The following is a 17,629-nucleotide window of genomic DNA, read 5'->3' as shown; positions in this document are numbered from 1 at the left end:
AACCACTAAATTATTGTCTGTGTCTATGAGTTTTTGTTTCTCATTTGTTTGTCTTGTTCTTTTTGGTTTATATACCACATATCAGTGAAATCATAGGGTTCTCTGCTTTTTCTGTCTGACTTGTTTCACTTAGCATTATTTTCTCGAGATCCATCCATGTTGTCACAAATGTTCCTATATCATCTTTCCTTAACGCCGAATAGTATTCCATTGTGTATATGTACCACAACTTCTTTATCCATTCATCTATCGAAGGACATTTTGGTTGTTTCCATGTCTTGGCCATCGTAAACAAAGCTGCAATGAACATTGGCGTACACGTGTCTCTATAGAGAAATGCTTTTATATTTCTGGGGTAGATATCCAGGAGAGCGATTGCTGGGTCATATGGTAATTCTATTCGTAATTTCTTGAGGAACCTCCACACTGCCTTCCATAGCGGCTGCACCAGTCTGCATTCCCACCAACAGTGTATGAGAGTTCCTTTTTCTCCACAGCCTCTCCAACACTTGTTACTATTTGTTTTGTTGATGAAAGCCATTCTGACTGGGGTGAGGTGATATCTCATTGTGGTTTTCATTTGCATTTCTCTGATGATTAGCGACTGCATTGAAGAAAACATAGGTACTAAACTTATGGACCTTGGGTTCAAAGAGCATTTTATGAATTTGACTCCAAAGGCAATGGAAGTAAAAACTAAAATAAACAAATGGGATTATATGAAACTGAAAAGCTTCTGCACAGCAAAAGAAACTATTGACAAAATAATGAGGCAACCAACTGAATGGGAGAAGATTTTCGCAAACAGTTCCTCTGATAAGGGGCTAATATCCAAAATATACAAGGAACTCATGAAACTCAACAACAAAAAAACAAACAACCCAATTGAAAAATGGACAGAGGACCTGAAGAGACATTTCTCCAAAGAGGATATACAAATGGCAAATAGACATATGAAGAAACCTTATCTTAAAAGTCATCTTGTCTTGATCCTGTCTTGCCTTATCAACTATGGTCCTGCGATCAGCTGGCCTGGGCGGTTGGGATGGGACTTGGGGCCAGGGTGTGGAGCTGGAGGGCATGGTCATGCTGTGAAACCCTTTGTCAGTGAAAACCCCCTGAAGCATTGAAGGGGGAACACCCATGTTTATCCCCTCCTGTAAAACTCCATACCCCTCTTTGCTTGGGGAGGTTGTGGTCTTTTCTAGCCTGACCTCCCGCAGCTCAAACATGCCAAATAAATTCTAATAGACCAATTTTGGTCTCCCGTGACTCACTCCTCTGGCTGTGCCTAACATTCACATTACCACTTGTAATTTTCATAGTGCTTTTTATTTGCAAATTCTTTACAGTGGGGACCTCTAGGACATAGACTGCACTGAATGTAATTGCTATCATTTCATTCACAGGGAGTGGAGATTCAGTGAGGCCAAATGTTATACTTGTCAGAAATTTGCTATCAAAGCCAGAGCTAGAATATGAGAGTTTTTGAAACACAACAGTGAGATTCAGATGTGCTAGCTACTCTGTGTTTTTTTTAAAAGGCTATGTCTCAAAAACATCAGTCTTCTCAATAGAAGTTGTCTTTTCATTTAAAGTTCCAGGCTTTTGATGTCCATTTTAATTTTGTAGTCAGTACTAGAAGAAGTACGTCTGGTATCTCAGATTATGAGTAGCAATCTCTTCCAAAAGCCGCTTGACTGGAGATATTTCCTGATGAACAAATATGTCCTAATTTAAACAAAATGTAAATCTCAGAAATTGTTTTCATGCACAGCTTAGTTTACTTTGTATGACCTGGAACAGTTAGAGATGCAATGTGCCAGCATAAAATGAGAAGTATTATATAATTTTTCCAGTATACCTTTGGCTTGATTTGTACTGTAGATGTAAGACTTTTTCACTGTGAGCTTGGAAGGCAAGCCACCTGTTTTCCCATGTTTCTCATTCTTCGTAATTATCACACAAGATGTTTGAAAATGTTAATATTATTTGAAGACTCTACATATGTCAAGAGCCCATTTCCCACTCTTGATTTCTTTTTCTTCCAGCTCTATTGAGATGTTATTGACATATAACATATTGATGTAGAATATTTTCTTTGTGCCGGGATCATGTCTCATGAAACTGAAGAATGGAAGCATGGACCAAGGAGAGGCGAAGAGTTATAAAAGAGTATAGTTTATTACAAGTAAAGAGTAAAGAGTCACAGTTCTCAGAATGAGAGGGGGTCCCGACCAGGTTGCCCTGTGACTGAGGCAAAAGCTCTTACTTTTATGTCTTCCTTTGTCTGCTTGGAGAAGGGAACTGGAGCCTTCTGATGGAATTTATTTATCAGGTTTGTCATGTTTGCCCACCCCAAAGGAATTAATGAAACCATTCCTATCTATCAGATATGTTCCATTTGTTATTCCAAAAGGGATTTATGAGATAATTTATTAACCTCAAATCTTTGTCCTGGAGTGAAGGAGACATTCCAGAACGTGGAGTTTCAAGATATGGCTGCCTATTATTTATTTCACTAGGGACCTCCCTGTCTACCTAAGAACATGCTAACTAACCTGTCTCAATATGTAAATTTAAGGTGTACAACATGATGATTTGATACACATATATAGTGAAATGATTGCCACAATAAGGTTAGTTAACACCTCCATCTCTTATATAATTACCTGTTTTTGTGTATGTATTTCCTTATTTGTTTTTTAAACCAAATATGTATGGATGTACATACTTATAATTTAAAATATATTTTTAATACCTGAATAATTAAAATATAACTTGATGTCTATCATTTTTACTTACGTCATATTTTTTTCAGAAAATTAGCAATAAAAAAAATTCAGCTGGCCTATTTCCTGATGGACCAGTTTGTCTTTTGACATCTGAGAATAGTCTTGCAGTTCTCCCCAAAGAGATCAATTTGTATTTAGGAAAGGGAAGCTCCTCTCACTGCTATCCTGATACCTCCTAAAGTCATAAGCCTCAAACTTTAGAGTTCATGATTAGTACCTGGGGTTGCTCATGAAAGGCAGCAGAACATGTCACCCCAAAATATCACTGTAGGAGTTCAAGACATGCTTCAAGTTCAAGTTCAAGTTCAAGTACCAAACATATTCAGGATATGTTTGGCATATTGATTATTTTGAGCTGTGGTCACTTGAAAAACAGCAAATGCTGAAGCAGCTTTCTCTGAACTCCCCATATCTGCCTACAGACAGATCCTCCAAAATGAACTCAATTGTCCTAAATTTCCTTCTTAGAAGTTTCATCAGAGAGGATTGACTCTCATCACAGGAGAGGACAGTAGTTGACACCACACCCAGACAAACTGTCACAAACTATCATACCTCCCATTTATTCTTCTGTCACAAACTGTCACAAACTATCATACCTCCCATCTATTCTTTCCTAAAAATCATTTACTCTACATTTGCACAGGGAAGAAAACCATCAACAAATTGAAAAGATAGACTAATTAACGGGAGAGGATATTCACCGGTGATACATCTGATAGGGGTTAATATCCAAAATATATAGGGAACTCATACAACTTAACACCAAAAACCAAACAACCCAATTAAATAATAGGCAGAAGACCTGAATAGATATCTCTCCAAAGAAGACATACAGATGGCCAATAGATATGTGAAAAGACGCTCAACATCACTAATCATAAGGGAAATGCAAGTTAAAACCACAATAAGATGTCACCTTACACCCGTCAGAATGGTTATCATCAATAAATCAACAAACAGCATGTTATCAAGGACATGGAGAATAGGGAACCCTAATGCACCATTGGTGGGATTATAAAATTGGTGCAGCCACTATGGAAAACAGTATGGAGGTTCTTCAAAAAATTAAATATAGAACTACCTTATGACCCAGCAATTCCACTTCTGGGTATTTACATGAAGAAATCCAAAAAACTAATTTGAAAAGACATATATACCCCCTATGATCATTGCAGCATTATTTACAATAGCCATGATATGTAAACCACCCAAGTGCCCATCAATAGACAATTGGACAAAGAGGAGGTGGTGCATATATACAATGGAATATTACTCAAACATAAAAAAGAATGAAATCTTGCCATTTGTGAGAACATGGATGGACCTAGAGGGTATTAAGCTAAGCTAAGTGGGTCAGACAGAGGCAGACAAATACCATATGATTTCACTTATATGTGGAATCTAAAAAACAAAATAAACAAAACAGAAACAAACTCATAGATGGAACAAATTGATAGTTACCAGATGAAAAGGGGTTAGGGGGAAGGGTGAAAAAGAGAAAGGCATCAAGATATACAAATTGCCAGTTATAAAAATAGCCATGGGGATTTAAAGTACAGCACAGGGAATATAGTCAATAATATTGTAATAACTATGTATGGTGTCAGATGGGTAGTAGACTTACTAAGGTGATCACTTTGGAAGAGACATAAATGTCTTATCACTATGTTGTACACCTGAAACTAATACAATATTGTATGTCAATGGTAATTGAAAAATAATTATTTTAAATCATTTACTCTCCCCTAAGAGGCCTGCATCGCCTTTCCCCTTATTAAAATGGTATTTAGGCCTAAATTCTAAAGCTACCTCTCTGACTTTCTCATTTTTTTCCTGGGTTTCTCCCATATATATATATGAAGTATACATATTAATAACCTTCTGTTTGTTTTTCTCTTGTTAATCTGTCTTTTGTTACAGGTGTCTCAGCTAAGAACTCAGAAGAGTAGAGAGAAAATTAGTTTTCCTCCCATCTACTTGTTATAATGCAGATTCTTGGGCCCAACTCTTAAAGAGTCTCGTTTAGTAAGTCTGGGTGGGATCCAGGAACATATATTATTAATATATGCCAAGAGGTTCTGATGCAGGTGGTCTAGCCTACCCTTTTCCAGATACAGCCTTTGGTTCTCTCTTATGAAGGGCCTGCATCCTTAATTAATTAGTCATTGCCTAAGGACTACAAGCAAAAATTAACCAAAGACATACACAAACATGCATAGTGTATACTGACAAAGTCCTAAGCTTGGGTTTGAGCAAAATTCAGGGTGTATGTTGGACAACCACATGCTTCTGAGCCCTGTTCTAACCAAAGGCAGAGCCAGGCCTTTCCGCTCCATGACGGTCTTGTCCGTCAGCATAGCACTGGAGCAAGAAGGGGTAGAACTCTTCATCTGCAAATGTTTCATTAAACAGGGAGCAGAGGTTCAGTGGAATTTTAAAATATATATTTAAAGGATTGTAAGATTCTTAGAATTTTAAAAAGATTCTAAAAACTTAATGTTCTAAAGGTGACAAGAGACCTTTGCAGAGGCCAGGTATTTGAATCCCTGACCCCTGTGATCAAATACTCTAGAGTCTCCATCATATGCTCTTTGGGATCTACCAGGGTTCTCCCAGGAATGGGAAGCTCAGGAAGTCCTGAAGCAGCTTGTTCTACCTTTGACAGCCCCAACTGCTAGAGTTCTCTACTGTGAAAAAAACTCAGTCCGGATTTATTGGCCTGAATTTTGCCCTGGTTCCCACCCACTTCATGTATTTGAAGACAATTTTATTCTGTACCCCTAATCTTCCTGTCCCAAGCTACACGTTTTAGTTTCTTCAATAGATCTTCGTTGATCATATTTTCAACCTTCACAGCCAGTTGCCAGCTTTTGAATACTTTATCAATGTCTATCTCTAAGTATGCCTTATAGAATGGAAGAGAAGCCATCAATATCAATGAGTAGAAGTCTTAAATGTAGTTATTGATTTTCTGTGAACTTTTTAGAGAAAATATGGGGAAAAAAGAACAGCCTTCCCTAACTTATGTAATTATTAGCATTCATTATTTATCTATTTATTTGATAAGTATATGTCAAGTTCCTAATCTGCAAAAGGAAACCCATATGGGAAAGGAGGTAAGAAAAAATTATAGCATGAGGGTAAGCATGGGAAACTATAAGAGATTTTCTTAACCTGAAATACAAGGAAGTATGGGAGTCTGGGAAAGATGACATCTAATCTAGAATATCCTCATTTAAATTGATGCTACACTCATTTCATCACAGAACTATATAAAAGCTGTTCTGACAGAGGGATTTAAATACACAAGACATCTCTGAAATAGAGAAGTCTGAACAGGCCTGGGCCATATTGCGAAATCATATTTAGCATTGGCATAGAGAGCTAGGGAAAGCCTCAAAGATATTCACTCAGGGTGAATAAGATTTGTCTTTTCCCATCATATCTTACAGAAATTTATCAAGTGGTAGAGGGCAACATAAAAGATATACCTCAGGATTCTTATTGTGAGCTAAAGAAAGCTGGCTAAATCGTTTAAATCAGAAAGAGGATTGATTGACTTAATACCTGGAAGCTCAAGGCGTGAACTTCAGGCAAGGCTTGATTTAGGCACTCAAAGGATGTCCTCATTGTCTTTCTCACTTATTTCTAGATTCTACTTTCCTCTTTGATGGCTTTATCCTCAGGCAACCATGAGTTGGCTTAAGTTTTAAGATTCCAGTTTAGCAACACCAATAGAAAGAGCCTACTTACCATAGTGCCAGAATCAACACACACATACACACACACACACACACACACACACACACACACACACCCTACCTCAGTTTGGCTTGTATGCACACTTCTGAACAAATAATTGTGGCCAGGAGAATTGTTATTCTTCCAAGGCTGGCCTGGATAGCATTCCCACTTCTAGAGCCAAAGATTAGATTCAACTCCATTTGAACTACGTAATGTAATACTTGGAAGGAGCAGTTTCCACAGGGAAACAAGAAAATTGAGGTACTTTTAGCAAAAGTAGGACTAAACATTGGCCATGCAAAACAAACACCAAACAAACAGTTGTTCAATACACAGAGATTAAGAGAAAACACATTCACATTTCTTGTATATTGAGCTGGGTTGCTCAATTCAAAGTTTATTGAGCACTAAGTGCTCCGTGCTGCGAAAGATGTGAAGATAAGCGTACTAAAGATAAGTCCCAACCTTTTTTTTTTTATTAAATTTATTGGGGTGACAATTGTTAGTAAATTTACATAGATTTCAGGTGTACAATTCTGTATTACATCATCTATAAATCCCATTGTGTGTTCACCACCCAGAGTCAGTTCTCCTTCCATCACCATATATTTGATCCCCCTTACCCTCATCTCCCACCTCCCACCCCCCTTACCCTCTGGTAACCACTAAACTATTGTTTGTGTCTATGAGATTTTCTTTCTCATTTGTTTGTCTTGTTCTTTTGTTGTTTTTGTTTTATATACCACATGTCAGTGAAATCATATGGTTCATTGCAGCTTTGTTTACGGTGGCCAAGACATGGAAACAACCAAAATGTCCTTCGATAGATGAATGGATAAAGAAGTTGTGGTATATATACACCATGGAATACTATTTGGCGGTAAGAAAAGATGATATAGGAACATTTGTGGCCACATGAATGGATCTTGAGAGTATAATGCTAAGTGAAATAAGTCAGATAGAAAAAGCAGAGCCCCAACCTTTTAAGAAGCAATTGTCTAGAACTTTGCTCTCAACTTTAATATGCATAAAATCCCTTAGGATCTTAAATGCAGATTCTGGGCTTTCTTCCAGGCTTATTAAATGCATTTTTGGCCCTGGGCTCTGTTTTAAGGCAGGTGATTCTAGAACAGGTGACCCTTGAAAAATGCTTTGAGAAACATGTGTCTAGAAGGTGTTAACAGATAAATACATACGCAAAAAATTATAATGCAAGGCAGTTGTGGAAATATTTGATATTTTCAAATTGTGTGTGCCAAGAGTTTAGAGCAAGCAGAGCTTCGTCTCAGCTGTGACAGATTAGTGAAGATCTGGTGGCTGTAGAGAGATATATTCAGGCTTTTAATAGGCAGATAAAAGAGCAAAGCATTCTATGTGGAAGAAACAGTGTGAGCCAAAGCACAGACCCCTAAGGCTCCCAGGAATCCTTTTTTGGGAAGACTCTGAATATGATAAGAATTGCATTCTTGGCAGTAAGGCTGCAAAAGTAACCTAATGCCACTGAATACAGTTAAAAATGGTTAAATGGTAAATTTCGTTATATATATATTTTACCACAATTTTTTTAAAACGTAAGTTAAGACCAGTTGGTGAAGGGATTCTATCTATACTGTAAAAAACTGATTTGAGACTGAAAGTCTTGACAGTTGGAATACTCTCAACACTGAAAACTTGGCAAATGATCTAGGACATTGTCTTATTGCAGGAATGATATGCAAACATTTACTCCCTGCTTTGGCACACGTCATCAGAAAGGACTGAGGGACCCTGTCACTGGGGCAGGATTCTGGAGGCTCACTGTGGTGGCAGCTGTAAACTTTCTGGCAGAGGTTCCAGGGGAGGGGCAGGGCAGCTAGGTCATTGAAAAAGCAGGCAGGAGCTCTGGGGAGCAGCTGCTTTACCAGCTGAAATGGAAGTGATTTGATATTTTCAGGACTTGTCTGACTACATCAGTGTAAACTGGCTGAGTGCCAGCAACATGCCTGGTGTTTTGTGTGTTGTGTTCCATATAGTACAGAGTTAGCTGCAGGAAAACTATAAAGAAGGCTAGATTTGTTTTTTCCTATCATGTCTTACAGAAATTTATCTCCTCCTCTAAATAAGAAAAACAAATAGGAAGAATTATTTTATCTAAATCCACGAGTTTGAACCCCAAACTATAATAAGAAAACAAAGAGGAAAGGTGTGTAACCAGACTGTAAGCTCTATGAGGAGACTGTCAAAGTGTAATTTTCAAAAAGTTAAAAATGTTGTTCTCAGACAAATATATAATGGACACGTAAAGGATTCTTTTCAACTAATTAATTAATAGGATCCAGCAAGTTGGTAAAGCTGGTTCCCGTTTTAATAAAGGAATGTTAGAATAAGATTGCTAGGTTAGATACAAAACTGTTTAATGTTCTTCAAGGCAATTAATGCTGACGTTTGGGATTATCTTCTCTACTGGACAGAAATTATTTGCACTTTTATGGGAAAGAAAACATGTAACTTCACTAAGATTGGGACCTTTAATCAAGAGTAAACAGTGATAGGGCAGCCAAATGGCTGAGTTGGTTAGAGCGTGAACTCTCAACAACAACGTTGCCAGTTCAATTCCCACATGGGATGGTGGGCTGCACCCCCTGGAACTAAAAATTGAAAACAGCAACTGGACTTGGAGCTGTGCTGTACCCTCCACAATTAGGTTGAAGGATAACAATTTGGAGGTGATGGGACCTGGAGAAACACACTGTTCCCCAATATTCCCCAATAAAATTTTTAAAAAAAGAGTAAAAAATGATGAGAGATTCAAGATGGTGGAGTAGATAAACAATGTGCCTTCATCCTTCTATGAACACATTAAAATTACAACTAAATTATAGAACAGTCAACCTGGAGAACCATCTGAAATCTAGCCAAAAAGAAGTCCTATAACTAAAAATATAAATAAGAAGCCATGACAAGACTGGTAGGAGGGGCAGAGATGAGAACTGGGCCCTGAACTTCCTTCTGGTGGTTGAGAATCAGGAGGGATATCTCAGCTACAGAGGTTACCCCCAGAGGAGTGAGGGACCCCAGCCCGGAGTACTGGTGCAGGGAAGGGTAGCCCCCACAATATCTGGCTGTGAAAAACAGTAGGATTCCAACCATCCGGGTAGGACAAAAGGCTGCAGGAAACCCAGACATCCTCTTACACGGCCTGCACACAGATTCACTCACTCACAGGCATTCACCTTGAGCTCCAGTGGAGGGACGGTGACTCACGGGGCCTCAGAGACATATGGGTGGGCAGACTGAGGTGTGTGTCTTTGGAGGGAGGACTGGAGGACAGTCGGAATTTTCCTGGTGAGGAGTCCTCCTCCTGTGCAGCTGGCAGGTGGGCACCATCTTTTCTAAATTGAGTCCACCCCCACAGGCCAAATCTGAATCTGATTTGCCTGTTGAGCTCCACTGCTCCTCCCTGCCGATTCAGCTGGGACCTCACCCAGTACTTTCATCTTGGAGGTACTTTCTCCCTGAACAGCCAGCCCCTCCTGCATTGCACTCTCTTGGAAAACTATCGGAGTCCTCAGGCCCCAGGTGGGTGGAACTGGCCTTGGTGTGCTCTGAGACTTTTGCTGAGTTGCTCCAGGCTCAGGACTAACACCAAACCAGAGTCAACATTAACCTGGTGACCACAACTCTTCCCACTCTAGTAACTCCCTGAGACCCTGCCTCACCCAAATTGCATGCCCCACTAGACTTTATCAGTGGCTAAAACCTTAAGGGAGCCAGCAGTTGGCAGCAGACCTCCAGGTGTCCTGGCTTTTTGTAGAGTTACCCCAGGCCCGGTACTGGTGGCAGCCATCCTCAGTATGTAACATGGCCTCTCCCACATACCTCCAGGTACACCACAGTGGATTGCTTTGTAGCTCCTACCAGGTACTCCCTGGCCAGTCTCAGTGGGTGACCTGAGCCTGCACCAGAGCCCCTCCCAAGAGGCCCCAGAACCAACACACTTGGAGGTTACCTTCAGAGCACAACAGAGCACCACCCAATTAGCCCCACAAGCGGCACACACAAAAAGTGGTCTCAACAGGCACCAGAGCTCACTGGGGGGAATCCCTCTCTGTGGGGTAAGCCCCCTGTACATCAGCCTGTAAACTATGTATGTGGCCAAACCCCACAGCCAGTCAGCCTGACAATACCACCCACTGACATGCCAACAGCAATCAAGGCTCACCTATAACAAGAGGGCAAACACAGCCCACACAAGAGATACTCTTGGAGCACCTAGCTCAGATGACCAGAAAGACAGTGCCACTGGGCCCCACAGGACACCGACTACATAAACCCACCCAGCCAAGAATGGGAGACATAGCAGATCTACTTACTACATAGGAACAAACACAAAGAGGCAGCCAAAATGAGGAAACAAAGAAATACATCCCAAATGAAAGAACAGGAGAAAACTCCAGAAAAATAACCAAACAAGATGGAGGCAAGCAACTTACCAGAGACAGAGTTGAAAACAATGGTTATAAGGATGCTCAAGGAACTTAGTAAGAATTTCAACAAAGAGATAGCAAGCATAAAAGTAAGGTCATAAAACTGATTTTTTAAAAAAAGTCAGAAGTGAATAATACAATAATTGAAACGAAGAATGCACTAGAAGGAATCACCAGCAGACTAGATGAAGCAGAGAATCAAATTAGCAATTTGGAAGACAAGGTAATATAAAACATCCAACTGGAACAGGAAAAAGAAAAAAGAATCCAAAAAAATGAGAAAAATTTAAAGACCTTTGGGACAACATCAAGCATAGCAACATTCACATTATAGAGGTACCAGAAGGAGAATAGAGAAAGCAAGAAATTGAAAACCTATTTGAAGAAATAATGATGAAAAACTTCCCTAACCTGGCAAAGGACATACAAGCCCAGAAAGCACAAAGACTCTCAAACAAGATGAACCCAAACAGGCCTACACCAATACACATTATAATTAGAATGCCAAAGGTTAATGACAAAAAGAGAATCCTAAACGCAGCAAGAGAAAGGCAACTAGTAACTTATAAGGGATTCCATAAGACTGTCAACTGATTTCCCAACAAAAACTGCAGGCAAGAAAGGAAATATTCAATGTGTTGAAAAGCAAGTAGTTACAACCAAGACTACTCTACCCAGCAGGGCTATCATTTAAAATCGAAGGACAGATAAAGAGCTTCCCAAACATGAAAAAGCTAAAGGAGTTCATCACCACCAAACCAGTATTACAAGGAATGCTAGAGGGACTTCTTTAAGATAAGAAAAAAAAATCAAAATTATGAATAATAAAATGGCAATAGCTACATATCTATCAACAATTACTTTCAATGTAAATGGATTAAGTCCTCCAATCAAAAGACATAGGAGAGCTGAATAGATAGTTAACAAAACCCTTACATGTGCTGCCTACAAGAGACTAACTTCAGATGGAAAGACACACACATACTGAAAGTAACGGGATTTCATGAATGTGGAAATGAAAGAAAAGAAAAAACTAAACTAAGCTAAAAGAAAGCTGGGATAGCAATACTCATACCAGACAAAATAGACTTTAAAACAAAAGCTGTAAGAAGAGACAATGAAGGACCTAGGAATCCCACTTCAGGGTATTTATCTGAAGAAACCCAAAACGCTACTTCAAGAGAACTTGTGCATCCATAAGTCCATTGCAGCATTGTTTACAATGGCCAAGATGTGGAGCCAGCCTGGGTGTCTGTCAGTAGAAGAATGGATAAAGAGCAGGTGGTACATACCGTATTTGCCGGCGTATAAGGCGACTGGGCGTATAAGACAACCCCCTAACATTTCCACTCAAAATACAGAGTTTGTTATATACTCGCCGTATAAGACTACCCCCTCTTCCGCACACCTTCCACACACCAAATAACTTTCAGTTTAAAATTTGCATCATACTTCTTTCTTTTGGCTGGTGCCATGATAGGGATGATAGGGGTTTGACTGGTCGACATTTTCTATGCTGTACTGTACAATGGTGCAGTATTGTGGTTGGCTGTTGGCTGTATACAAAGCCTGATTTGATTGGTCCCTGCTCCCTGTTTGCCCGCCCTGTCACTATAGCAGTCTGGTCCACCCTTGCATCAGCATCTCCCTGGGACCTCACTAGTGCGCAAGTGCGAGCTCTTCAACATTCTAACAGGCACCATGATAGCGCAAAATCGCGAATCTTCAATGCATATGTAAAGAAATATACGGTAACCCGAATTTACCACACTCGCAAAATCGCACACAGCCGACCATACACCCAGTATGGTATCGCGATTCGCGATTTTGTGCTATCATACTGGGTGTATGCTCGGCTGTGTGCGATTTTGCGAGTGTGGTAAAATCGCATAACAACAAAATCGCATAACAGCCGAGCATATACCCAGCAGTGCTGCTGATGCCTGAACGGTATGTGGAATGAAGTGGGCGGGCATCGGGAGGCCACTATGGCACGGGGCAAGCACTATGGGCAGTCTATCTGAAGTGTACCTGGCGTATAAGACGACCCCCCCACTTGGAGGCATATTTTTCGGGGCCAAAAAATCGTCTTATATGCCGGCAAATACGGTATATACAATGGAATATTGCTCGGCCATGGAAGGGAATGTGTTCTCACCATCTGCGGTGGCCTGGATGGACCTAGAGGGTATTGTGCTGAGTGGAGTATGTCAGACAGAGAAAGACAGATGCAATGTGACTTCACTTATATGTGAAATCTAAGAACAAAATTAACAAACAGAACAGAAACACACTCATAGATACCGAAAACATTTTGATGGTTGCAGATGGGAGAGGGGTTGGGGATGTGGGTAAAAGAAGGAGGAGGGGTTGAGAAGTACAAATTAGTTGTTACAAAGTAGTTATGGGGATGCAGAGTATAGCATAAGGGATATAGTCAATAATATTCTAATAACTATGTATGGTGTCAAACGGGTACTAGATATGTTAGGATGATGGATGGGAGGTGATTGGGGACAGGATTTAAAAGGTGATGAGATTAAGAAATACAAATTGGTAGTTAGAAAGTAGTCATGGGGGTGTAAAGCATAGGTAATATAGTGAATAACATGGTAATAACTATGTATAGTGCTAGGTGGGTACTAGACTAGTCAGGGGGATTACTTCTTAAATTATATAAATGTCTAACCACTATGCTGTACTCCTGAAATAAAAATAAAATAACATTGATTGTCAATTGTGATTGATACATTTTAAAAAGGGAGGAAAGGAAGGGGAATAATTGGTTTAAATTTCCAGGTATAAATCAAATAAGTCATGGAACTGTAATGTACAGCATGGGGAATATAGTCAATAATATTGTGATAGCATAGTTTAGTGTCATTGAAAAGACATGGCACCACTTTTTTGCCTTATTTCCAAGTTTTAAATAATATTTCCTAACAAGATACAGACCTTGGACTACTTGCATTCTCCCACTGTAGAGACAGGGTGGAGACTTTGGAATCTTTTCTTACCAGGGCACTAACCTAATCATGAGGGCTTTATCCTTGTGACCTAGTTTACCTCCTAAGGACCCCACCTCCTAACATAGTCACAGGGAGCGTTAGAATTTGAACACATAAATGGTGAGGGGGGAAGACCCAAACATTCAGTCCATTGCTAGACACAGCTCCAGAACAGCCAAATAGAAGAGATGCGTAGGCCCAGGTTTAGGGGAGGGGCACCGAGCTTCCATGTCCTTTTTGGAGCCATACTTTCCAAGCACCTGGTTATGTTCAGCACAGAGGTTCCACTATGTAGACATGGTGGATTAAATCTTTAGCCATTGGTGATTAGCTCAGTCTCCAGCCAAATCCTCTCCTAAGAGTTCAGAGGGTGGGGCTAAAAGTTCCAATCTTCTGATCGTGCTTTGTCTTTCTGGTGGCCAATACTTGCCCTGAACCTATCTAGGGACCCACCAAGAGTGGCCTCATTAGAATAAAAGATTATCCTATCATTCAGAAAAAAAAGTATGTATTTGTCAAAATCCACAGAATGTACCACACCAAGAGTGAACCCTAATGTAAGCCATGGACCTTGAGTGGCAATGATGTGTCAGTTTAGATCCATCGATTTTTACCAAATGTAGCAGATGGTAGAGGATGTTGGCACTAGGGGAGGCTGTGCATGTGGGCAGGGGCCTGGGATATGTGAGAACGGTTTGTACTTTCCACTCAGCTTTGCTGAGAACCTAAAACTGCTCTAAAAAGTAAAGTCTATTTTTTATTTTTGGATTCAGCTTTCTGGGTCCTTTCATTTGCCATACACACACTACGCTGAATGTAATTAATTGCAAAAAAAAAATCTCTTCAAGAAACTTTCATAACAAAATACCCGATTTCCTATTAACAATAAGAGGATCGAGTTTAACAGGCCAAAACAGAAGACAACTCTATCAGAATGCATGCAGGTGGTAGGAACAGCTCTGCCTCAGGCCTTCTGTACTGAACAATAGAGTCACTGGCAAAGCCCCAAAGTGCAAGAGCTTTGTCCAGTCACATGGGAAACTGAAGAATGTCTCTTTCACATTTAGTCATCCTCTGAGCTCTCAGCAGACTTTCATCTGTAGCCACTTGCCAATTTGTGCGGTTTGTCCTCTCCTGTATCTCATTGTTTACTACAGGAATATGGACTTTTTTTATCTCTCTTTTTCCTTTTGGTTTTCTTAGTGTCTCTTTCCTCACTTTCCTCAGAACTGCTGGATGCAGAATCAGCTGACTGAGAAGTATCACTTTCTGCCTCTAAGACTAAAGCAGACTTTTTGAGACTTTTTTCTGGATTTTTTTCTTATGCTTATGTGATTGTTTCCTAGTACTAGAAGCTCCAGTTTCTTCTGAGAACTCGCTTGAGGAATCTGCCGTTATATCTGTAGCTTCCTTTTTGTTTTTCTTCTGTTTTCTTGTGTGACTTCTTTTTCTGCTTTTTTTTTGTGTGTGTGTGTGTGTATTTGTATGGGATTTCTTTGATTTATGCTTGTGAGATTCATGGGTAGATGATTTTACGTGGGGAGATTTTTTTTTTCCCATTGGTAATATCTTGCTGACCACTACTGTCTGTTTCAAATTCTTCAGGGTATAACTCTATAACCACTGTGACCCCATCTGTCTGGCATGTTAGCTTCATAATCATATAACTTCCTGTTCCAGGATTTAGCCTTAAGAAAATTATCTTCCAGTGCTCCAGAAATTTCATTCTTTGGCCTCCAGTAGTCTATCTGAGTTTCTTCATCAAAAACTATCACTACTAATTACGCAGCCATAAAGAAGAAAGAAATCTTATCATTTGCAGCAACATGGATGGATCTAGAGAACATTATGTTAAGTGAAATAAGTCAGAAAGAGAAAGACAAGTACCATATGATCTCACTTATATATGGAATCTAAAGAAAAGACTATGCGAATGAACTAATCAGAGACAGTTTTGGGGACGCGGAGAAAAAACCGAGAGTGGTTAGATGGGTGTGTGGGAGGGGGTTGGGGATAAGGGGAAAGGTGAAGGGATTTGGAGGCAGCTGGTGACCACAAGATGGCCTCGGGGTTTTTTTTTTTTTTTTTTGAAAATTAATTTGGGGAAGGTATTCTATAATGTTGTGGAGATTTTGTTGGGTATCCGATGGGCATGCGTCCTGTTTGGGAGACCACCTCAGGGATGCTGTGGATACCTGATCATGGCATTGGACACCAGAGGCTGGACATTAATGAATGCCAACTATAATTTTATATATATAATGTGATGGTTCGGTGTGGGGTCGGAGGGATGGTGGATGGGGGGAGGGGGGTTCACAGTGTGAGGGATATGGATGATGAACGTCTAAGTATTACCTTGTTTTGTACACCTGAAACTAATAAATAAATAAATTTATGAAAAAAAAAATGAAAACAAAACAAAAAAAAAGATTTCTATAAGTCTACTTTGTGGTAAGCAGAATCTCTGCATAATGACAACGTTGGAAACACCTAACACACATACACACACACACACACACACACACACACATACACACACACCCCATATATATGGTATTTGTACACACGCTTGTATCTCTGATGTAAAAGAAGAAAGTACAATCCCTTTATTAACAGAATGTGTATTTTAGTTAGGAGCCAAAAATAAACCTATTGAATAATCATTCAATAAAAAAAGTCAAGTGTGTGAAAAAAAAAAAAAAAAAAGAAACTATCACTACTTATCCGGCTTGAACTGCTGGATAACATTTTCCTTTTGGTCCCCCGATAAGCATCTTCCATTCATTTCTCCAATTTTCTTATTTTCCACATATCTGATTCCTCCTGAATCTAGAACACTGTAATTCCCTCCTAATCTGTCTATTGTTTCATCCCATCTCAAAGTCTATTTTTTAAAAAAGTGTATATTGATGTGGACAGTTATTATCTATTAAATGTTCATATTAAGATCATTTCTCTCATTGAGTACATTATTTAAATATGAGAATAACATGTTGTAGACATAATCTAACCTAGTACAATCCTAGATTCAATGATAATTATTATTCTGTAAAAATCTGTGAACATGTATTTTAAATTATTCAATCATATTGTTGAATCAACTTTCAATTAAAAAAATAGAGTATTTTTTTAGAGCAGATTTTGATGCACCACAAAATTGAGTGAAAGGTCCTGAGATTTCCCATATGCCCCCTGCCCCCACACACGCACAACAGCTATTACCTATTAATCTATATATATTAACATGGAAAGCTATCCATTTTATATATGCATGTATATATATACATATATGTATATATAATAAAAAATGAAATTAACATAAAATATGCATAATAAATAGGATATAATTCGTGATCATGGTATCTCCCCTGCCAGGGAAGTATAATAAATCGGATATAATTCAAACTTTAATATGTATGTTTCTAGTTGCATAGAAAATACTTAGAAAGGATAGCTGACACATTTTATTATTATCCCTATTTTATGTGGGAAAACAGCTGTGAGATGTTAAATGACTTAACCAAGAACAATCAGCTACAAATGATGAAGCCAAGAGACGAAACCAAGTCCTTCTGGTATTGACCCTGGCTTAGTCCATTTTAACGTTAGTCAG

At 39.3% G+C, this 17,629-nt stretch overlaps 1 pseudogene across 1 annotated transcript; it reads right to left on the bottom strand.

Moving 5' to 3' along the window:
- Positions 1-15,079: 15,079 nt before the first annotated feature.
- LOC308498072 (uncharacterized protein NKAPD1-like) lies at positions 15,080-16,827 on the bottom strand (annotated as a pseudogene). Its single transcript has 2 exons — positions 16,728-16,827; positions 15,080-15,784 (listed from the first exon to the last, which is right to left on the bottom strand). The product of its transcript is annotated as an uncharacterized protein NKAPD1-like (transcript).
- Between the last annotated feature and the right edge of the window lie 802 nt (positions 16,828-17,629).

Source organism: Rhinolophus hipposideros (genome assembly GCF_964194185.1).
Source record: "Rhinolophus hipposideros genome assembly, chromosome: 1".
NCBI lineage: Eukaryota > Metazoa > Chordata > Mammalia > Chiroptera > Rhinolophidae > Rhinolophus > Rhinolophus hipposideros.
The sequence above is the reverse complement of the archived record's forward strand: the minus strand, read 5'-3'. Positions and strand labels throughout refer to the sequence as shown.